This window comes from Vicugna pacos, chromosome 8 (assembly GCF_048564905.1).
Source record: "Vicugna pacos chromosome 8, VicPac4, whole genome shotgun sequence".
Lineage (NCBI taxonomy): Eukaryota > Metazoa > Chordata > Mammalia > Artiodactyla > Camelidae > Vicugna > Vicugna pacos.
The window spans coordinates 71,873,046-71,881,862 of NC_132994.1; the positions used below are offsets into that span (position 1 = coordinate 71,873,046).

An 8,817-nucleotide genomic window follows, 5' to 3' on the forward strand; every position below is an offset into this window, starting at 1 on the left:
CTGTTTTGCAATTTGTTGAAAAATTGTATCAAATGACTCTGATTCCAGTACTCAGGTTGTGGGGTAATCCTGCCCTAGTGTCTCTCCAATTAACCACATCCAGGCTTGCCGGGGTTTTGATCAGAAGCCCGTGCAGGAGGAAATGATGGTGTTGATGTAGAGAGTGGTTGCGGTCTAAAAGTGTTCTGTCTTCCTGGTTCTTTGGTTACAGGGAGCAGGCTTTTGTTGGGGGGCATGTGTTGTCTGTACCTGTTGGTATTGCCAGACTGCCTGTTTCTGGGGTTTATGAAGCAAAAAGAGAGCCTAGAGTCCTGAGGTCCCCGGCCAACGTGCCTTGCTGTGGTTGTATCGCATGCAATGTCCGGGAGTTTTAGTTGTGCTTTGCGAGAGGAACGTGGAAAAGTACGTCTGCTTCGTTTCCCCAGAGGTGGAAATCTCCCAGAATTGTATTAGTGAAACCGAGGCTTCCTAAAACTGAGCTTCCCTGCTGAGTTTATGATAAATCTCTATCCAAAACTTCATTCTCTTGCTTGTCTCCTCAGACCTCAATCCCTTTCTTGTCCACCCTGATCTCAATCCTGTGCTAACTGGAGTCGGATGATGGAGACTGCTGTTGTTGATAACGTTAATGCGCTAAAGATGCTGTTGTAAATATCATCATTAATATACAAACTCTGGTTGTTTCTCCAGGCAAGACGAGCTCACAGGCCCTGGAGCCATGGACCACCTGGCCAGAGAATCATAAATCAGAGACATCCTGACTCTCAAACCACAACCGAGAAATGCCACAAAGCGATGGTTAACCCCAGTTTCTTTGTTCTTCCCCTTTAAAACACCCTTCACTCAAAGACCAAGATGGAGTAGATCTGAGGCAAGTCTCCCACTTCCTTGCTTAATACCCTGCAAATAAACCCTTGCTTTGCAGCACACACCCACTGTCAGAGCCTGGCTTTCTGCATGGTGGCCATGCGAGCCCTCGCTCAGTGACTCTAGGAAGGGCTGGCTTGCTGAGTGCCAGGTGGTTTTGATGGGCGGCAGGGAACCAAGTGGGGGCTGTTGCGATCGTTCACGAGAAAAGATGAAGCCTGAACTTGGCTGGCAGCACCGGACACAGATGAGTGGAACAGAGGAAGACAGGAAGTTAATAAAGGCAGAAAGGAGCAATGCAAATAAATATGATATTGTTCCTCACAGACATCTGTAGCAGGTGGCCAGCACAGTCAATAGCAGAACAACTGCCTAAAGTCCAACGCGCTTCTCTGGCAGATCTGCAACTTGTCCAGGGGAATCAGGCGCACGGTTTCCAAATGGACTGTCTCCTGAGCTAGTGGGTCTGTAATTTATGGGAAATAAAGAGCTGTCCGTTTTAAATATTAGAAAAAGTTTCACTGAGTGTTTGCCTGTTGCTTCCACAGGTTAAACACAGTTAGCGAGAGCATTAGAGCAAACAGAACTGTATTTTGAAAAATTCTGAAAATAAGGTTCTCCAAGCCCCTTATATTTTTAATTTACCCTAGGTCAGTGTCTCATAAAGTTTTGATTTTCTGGAAGTCAATAATGGAATTTAAATGTCTGCTTCATCACACCGCTAAACAAATGAGGGCTGAAGTCATAATGTCAAAACAGCCCCCATAAAGCAAAATGCTGCAGGAGGAACAATTATTTTGATGCATGGATTCAGTAAAGGAAACACAGTTTGTATCTTAAGACTTTGAACATTCAACTCTCTGCAGGTGAATTCCTTTATTATGTGTGTGTGTGTGTGTGTGTGTGTTTATTTTTTTTTTTTTGTCCTGAGAAAAAGTTAGCTTTGTTGGTACTTTTCCATTTTCTTTAACTTGTGTATCATGTGAATAGCCCTTTTCTCTAACTGTGTAAGTCAGAATGTGTTTCACAATAGGTAACAGGAATCCTGGTGGACAGTGGTTTAAAACAACAAGGACATTTCTATTTTACTTCACAAAAATCCCAATAACTGGCAGACCCTGGGTTAGTTTGGAAGCTTAACGATGTCATTCAGGATCCAGGGACTTTCCACCCTCTGCTCTGATTTCTCAGCAGGCTGGCTTCTGTTTTCCCACTTGGTGTCTCATGGTCATAAGATGGTTACAACAGATGTAAGCATCGCAGCCTCTCCCAGCCTGTTGAGAGACAAGGAAGGGAGGGAGAAAAAGCACTTTCTCCTCATGCACAGCTCTCTTGTGGAGGAAAACTGTTCTTACGAGTCCCAGGAGAGGTCCTCCGGTCCTGGCCAGAACCGGTCAACTAGCCAGCTCTGCCTGCAAGAAGACTGGGCATCACTACTTGGTGAAGATGATGATACCCTCAACTGACCACAGCTCTCATCAGGGGCATCCTGCCCATCCAGGGGGACTGGAAACACAGAAGGGGCGTTTTCTGTTGTCACACACAAGAGGTGCTGCTGGGGTTTAGTGAGGTAGCCTAGGGGTGCTCATGCCCTAAAACGCACAACCCTTACACACCCGCACAAAGACTTGTCCTGCTCAGAATACCAATAGCACCTCTGTTAAGAAACATTGGCTCATACCCGCCATAATTCACCCCATGGGCTGAAGATAATATGACTCAAACAGTCACGGGACCAGCAGCAAGAGGAGGAACATGACTCCCAGCAGTGGTACTGTGGTACCCTGTCGGATGGAGGACAGCGATGCTTAGTCATGCTGCCACACTGAATCCTTTTCAGAAAGCACTGTAATTGCAGGGAGGGTGTAGCTAAGTGGTAGAGCGCATGCTTAGCATGCATGAGGTCCTGGGTTCTATCTCCAGTATTTCTATTTAAAAAAATAATAAACAAACCATAAATAAGAAATCACTGTTATTTGCACTGAATGGGTGGCATGGAAAAATACGTAGAAATCAAGATAGGGAAATTATCTCCAAGGGGTGCCTTTATGTTTCCTAATGAAGGAATTTCCTAGTAACTGGACAAGTGTATTTTCAAGAACCAGTGGCTCTAAGTTTCCCACACCTCTATTATCTCTGCTCCCTGCACCCACCAAGGATTCAGAATTGATGCAGGAAAAACGCATGCGGGGCGTGAGAAGGGTCGTGTCCCAGGCTTCAGTTGAGCCCCTGGGACGTGCCCCGCCAAGCATAGGTCCTTGGCTTCGCGCAGGAAAGAATTCAAGAGCGAGCCACCGTTGAGTAAAGGTAGATTTATTTAGAGATACATCAAAAGGCAGGAGAAAGGCCACGAGGTATGGGGTTTGGGTGCTCAGATTAGAGTAAAAGTAGGTACACAATCCATAGACAGAGAGCAGGCCGTCTCAGAGGGGGCGGCCATAGGCGCCATGTTGCCAGTTTTTATGGGCTCGGTGGCTTCATATGCTAGTAAGTGGGAGGACCAGTCTAACCAGCCTGGGTAAGGGGCTGGGATTCCCAGGAAGTTGGCCATTTCCCAGTCTTTGACCTTTTGTGGCTAGCCTTGGGACTGCCATGGCACCTGTGGGCACGTTATTCACCATGTTAATATATTAAAATGGGTGTATAATGAAGCTCAAGGTCTACTAGAAGTCAAATCTCCCACCATCTTGAGCCTCAAGGCCTACAGGGGGTTGAATTATTCGCCACTCTGGTGTTACTTGCTGTGTTATTCCTTGAATGGCTGTGCCCTGCCCCCTTCCTGTCTCAGAATGATTAAAACCCAACTCTACAGCCAGTATTTGGGAGACAGTTTCCTTTAAAGACTGTACTTAGTACAATGTCACAGGTTATCCAATAAATATTTCTTAGGTATATGTTGATTCAAAATAATACAAGGAAACAAAGCCTAGAAGAATATTCAGCGTTATGTTCAGGGAGATAGGTATAATGAAAGAGCATTTAAAAAATAGTACTAGTAAAAATTATGATAGAAATCTAATTTTATATATATATATATATATATTTAATTTTTAGAGTACCAGTGGAGTTCTTTGTGGTCCGCAAACAAAATGAAGACTAAGCGTTATTAGCTTCAATGGTAGTTACTGTTGACTGAAATAAATGCGCAGCCTAAAACTTAAGAGTTATGTTTTATTTGGTGGGAGGACTTGAGCTGGGATGACAGCCTCTCAGATCGCTCTGAGGCACTGCTCCGAAGAGGTAGGGGAGGAGTTAGGATATATAGGAGCTTTACAACAAAGACCAGGTAGTTGGAACAATAAAAGATTACTTGTTATCTAAAGAAAATCAGGCATCTCAAGTTAAAGAATTTAGCGCTTTTCTATGTATGGGAGGAAGCAAACATTTGGGCTCATTGAATTCATTCCTTTGACAAGCACCTGGCTATCTAGGGCCAGTATCCTGTCCTTTCTTGTGACTGGCTGCAGAGGCTGGGCTGCAGGCCTGTCCTCGCTGGGGGGTGGCGGCAGCCCCTGATGACTCGGTTTCAGCATTCTTTGTTTACTGATGTGGTTGCAGTATTTTTATTCACATTGCAGTATTTTTGTTCACATTACGCAATTTAAGTATTAGCTAAATCTGAAAGATTAGATACACTGGGTTGGCATACTGCACTGCTGCTCACAGAAGAATGTTGGAAGAAAGTCAGTGTAGAACCCACTAGCTTAGAAAGAGAAAATTAGTCTACAAAGCTTGGTTTAGCTCCTGTATCTATAAAATCACAAATCTCTGTATTTGACACAAAATAAGCTAAAGAAATAATGTCTCTAAAGCTAACTGCTAATGAGGAATGGCAGACAACCTGGTAAGGAAGAGTGGAAAGAGCACTGCAGGCAGGAAGAATGGCCACAGCAAAGGTACTGACTCATGGAAGAGCATGGTGGGCTCAGGGTCACGGTCACACCAGCTCTGGGCTCAGGAGAGCATCCACGAATCACTGCTGCTTCTCTACCACCAATTCTGCCCATCTCCAGGCTCCCGAGACTTCTTCGCTGCCAATGACAAAAGCCAGACTTACAGCCAATGCCTTTTCCTTCTTCCTCTGGTCTCCCTTGTAATATTTTATTAGGTGGTTCCTAAAGCAAAGCAGTAGGAATAAAGGTTAGAGGCTAAGTAGCAGGCTGACAGGAAAAAAATCGTCGATTTACTTAAATCAACCTAACTCAACAGTATGTGCTATTTAAACAGTAATCTGTAAGTAACTTTCATACTTTGGTTATCTGATTTGAAACTGTAGCTTGAAGCTGGGTGGATGATACTGAGGACTGCACTAGCAGGCCTAACTCAATATTTATTGTTCATAGTTTCACAAAGTTTTGAAGAGAATAATTAATTTTGCGAGTATTATTAGATTTGCACCACTACCTTTTCTCCTGTACTTTCTGTAAAGTGGAGGTTGTCCCACTAGCTCAGATTCTAAATTTGACCGTTTGGTTCAGGTGGTGACCACTAGATGGCGCAACTACACAAGTGTATTCTCTTTAAATAACCTGTGGAGATAAATAACCTGTGGTGACCACTAGATGGCGCCACTATACAAGTGTATTCTCTAACTAACCACATGAAAACCCATTTCCCAGAATTCTTCATCTAAAGGTTTTTAAGTCCGTTATAATCCTTGCTGAATCAATGAATTCTTTATAATATTTAATTTGTAATATAAAATTATTTCTGCATAATAGTTCTTTTCTTTTAATTTAAGTATAGTTGATTTACAACACTATGTTAGTTTCTGGTGTACAGTGATTCAGTTATACATTTATATATGTATTCTTTTTCATATTCTTTCTCATTGTAGATCATTACAAGATACAGAATATAGTTCCCTGTGCTATACAGTAGGACTCTTCTTAATTTATTTCACACATAGTAGTGTGTATCTGCAAACTCCAAACTCCTAACTTACCCCTCCCCCACCTTTTCCCTTTGGATATTTTTCTAATTCCGGCATTTAGTTTGTATTTATGTGCTAGCACCCTATTGTAAAGAAGAGTTTTTCCTCATCCGCCCAGAGTGAACCACAATTCTCCTTTTTTAAAAAAGGCAGGACAAATACTATTTTTCCTTTTAATAGCTGATTTTCAAAGAAGCTGGTTTCGTAGTCATTTGCAATGATGGAAAAATAGTCCCCTATCCCCTTTGTCTCTCAAACTGTAGAGTCATAGATTTTTATCTGTTCAGTATTTACAATCAACTGTACTCATTTTCTTTTTTTGATGCTAAAATTGCCCTAAATTCGGTCTGTGGGAGATCCTTCAAACTGGCTTTTAAAATTTACTTTTGAAGACTGAATATACAAACATATAGATACACATCCAGACCACATGTAGAAAAAGAACCCTGACCCACAACCTGCAACAACCTGCCCAGGAAACCAATGGCCTCCTCCAGCCCCGGAAGCCAGCCTGCTGTAGGTCAGACCTGGGGGAAGTCAGGTTGCTACCACAAGTAACAATCCAGGAAGATAAACAATAATTTGTAACAATAGGCTCAAAATGGCCAGGACTCGATTAAAAACTGATAGCTTCTCTAATTTTTGTCCCCATCTCCAATTTAGAACCACCCTGAGAAAGCCAAATATGCATCGCCAACCAGTCCCATAGGAAGGCCTGCTTCCAGTTAGCTGCCTCCAGCTTCTCTGGGCCAACAGCCTCCAACCACGCACACCTGAAGCTGTTCTTTTTTCCACTATGAAGCTTGCCTTTGAGTCTCTGCCAAAATGCAGGTGTTGGTGGTGGACTCTCTTGCACGCAAGCTCTGACAAAACAGACTTCCTTTTCTCATGTGGTCGGTCTTCATTTATTTGCACACTTTACTGAGGTGTAATTTACATAAATGAGGGTAAAATTCAGATAAGGTATAATAAATGTATAATATATATGGGGTATAATCTACATTAAGCACACTCATTTTAGTGGTACACCTTAATGAATACTGACAAAGGTATATACTGGGTAACCACAACTCTAATCCTGGTGTAGAATATTTTCATCACCCCCAAAAGTGCCCCCATGTTCCTTTCCAGTTGATTCCTGCCCTTTTACACTCCTAGCCAAGCACAGATTTCACTTCTATCCCTATAGGTTAGTTTTGCCTGTTCTCCTCAGTCCTATAGACACATTTTCATTATCCTAAGCATTTCCTTTTCATTCAGGCACAACCAAATGTCTGACTCATCTTGTACTTTCCCTGCCCTAGAACTGGAATCAGCCAATTCTCTGAGGAGCTCTGGATCTATTTAGTGGGAATGGAATTTAGAAACCATGATCTGAATGGCAAGTGTGCTCACTGCTAACTGTAAGATGAACACCCATCCTAGTTTTCCTCAGACACTTAGTTTTAACTAACACGAAGTCTAGCATCCAGGGGAAATCCTCTCAGTCCCTAGAAAACTGTGACAATTGGTTATCACCCTAGTGCTTCTAGGTTCTTTTGGTGCATAGAACGAGTAAATTTATTTTTTAAATCATGTGACCAAACTGATATATCCCATTTAAAGGTATTACAGGTTCTTTGATCTTGTATTTGTATCTCATTTTCTCTTACACTGAAAGTCTTGTACATTATAACATTTGTATTATCCTATGATATAGTTTCAAGACCACAGTAACAATAGATCCAATAATTATAAACTCTGAGTGAAGCCGAAGATTCCTTTGCAGTGTGTTCTCATCCTTAGAATATACCCCATCACAGATAATTTAACTAGAGTACAATTTCCAGAAGCCCTGGGGAAATAATTATTTTCTCTGTGTAACAATACAGTTATGTTACCAATTTGACTTATTGGTTCTTTATTTCAATTTGCTATCAATTTGGGGGTTTGTTTCCTTTTCAATTTACTTTTTGGCTATATAAAACTTCAAATGTTCAAAGTCAAAGAAGTCTTGCTTCTATTTCTTCTCCTCCACCCTTCCCCACCACTCTCTATAGGTAACCAGTTTTCCTGTTTCTAGGATATGCTTCCAGTTTTCCATATAGCCTGGGATGCATTTCAAAGCAACATATGAGTATCATTCCCATTCTTTTTTCTGATTGCATTGTATTCCACTGTGTGGATATATCATGTCCAATCAGCTTCCTGTTAATGGACATTCGGGCTTTTTCCAAACTTTTGTTATGACACTACAAGTAACCTTGCCTACATGTTTTTCTATATGTGAAAGTGTATCTGCAGAATAAGGTAGGGGTTAGAAGCGGAATTGCAAGGCATAAGGATAAGTGAATATAAAATATTAGTACTCCACAGGGCTTGAATAATTTTCTCATTCCCATCAGAAAATCTGAGCATTGTTTCTCCACAGCCTTGTAATTTCAATGTATATTTCCATTATAAGTAAGGACATTATTCATGTCCTTGCCCATTTTTCTCTTTGCATTTTGGTCCCTGACCATCTTGAGTATACTTTAATCTTATCCTTATAAATCACCTCATTCCAGGACATCTTCTTTGGGGTTTTGGTAAAGCTGGATAAAGGCCAAAAGAATTACGAGACTCCCGTAATAAGCGCAAGAGACTGTTTCACGTCTATCAGGTAACACGATCGTTCTTATGCAATAGTCCTGCTCACACACAGTCTTGCGTAAATGAGTATATTCGAATTTAAAAACTTGTATTATCTGGTTCATTAAAGCTGCACTAGGTTCGCCTTCCTCTCGTTTCTGAGTTAGCAAGGTGCCCCTAGGGCTGCTCATACAGTCACAACCTCCATCTGCTAGACAATAGCGCCCCGGTTTCGCCTCGAGATGTCAAGGCAGGGACAAACCAAGCGTCCAGGAGGCCGCACTTGCCGATGGAAAGAGAAAGCGTCGGTTTCTAAACTCTCAAAACTTAAAACGGTGAGGGTGCTCACAGCCTAAATTGACTGGACTCCGATCCACGGCCCCGCTCCTGAGGTCACACCTGGCCCA

At 42.2% G+C, this 8,817-nt stretch overlaps 1 long non-coding RNA gene across 1 annotated transcript; it reads right to left on the reverse strand.

The window, feature by feature from the left end:
• Positions 1-4,414: 4,414 nt before the first annotated feature.
• On the reverse strand, positions 4,415-8,810 carry LOC140697784 (uncharacterized). The gene is made up of 2 exons (XR_012075112.1): positions 8,337-8,810; positions 4,415-4,982 (listed from the first exon to the last, which is right to left on the reverse strand). It is a non-coding gene; the product is annotated as an uncharacterized lncRNA (long non-coding RNA).
• Between the last annotated feature and the right edge of the window lie 7 nt (positions 8,811-8,817).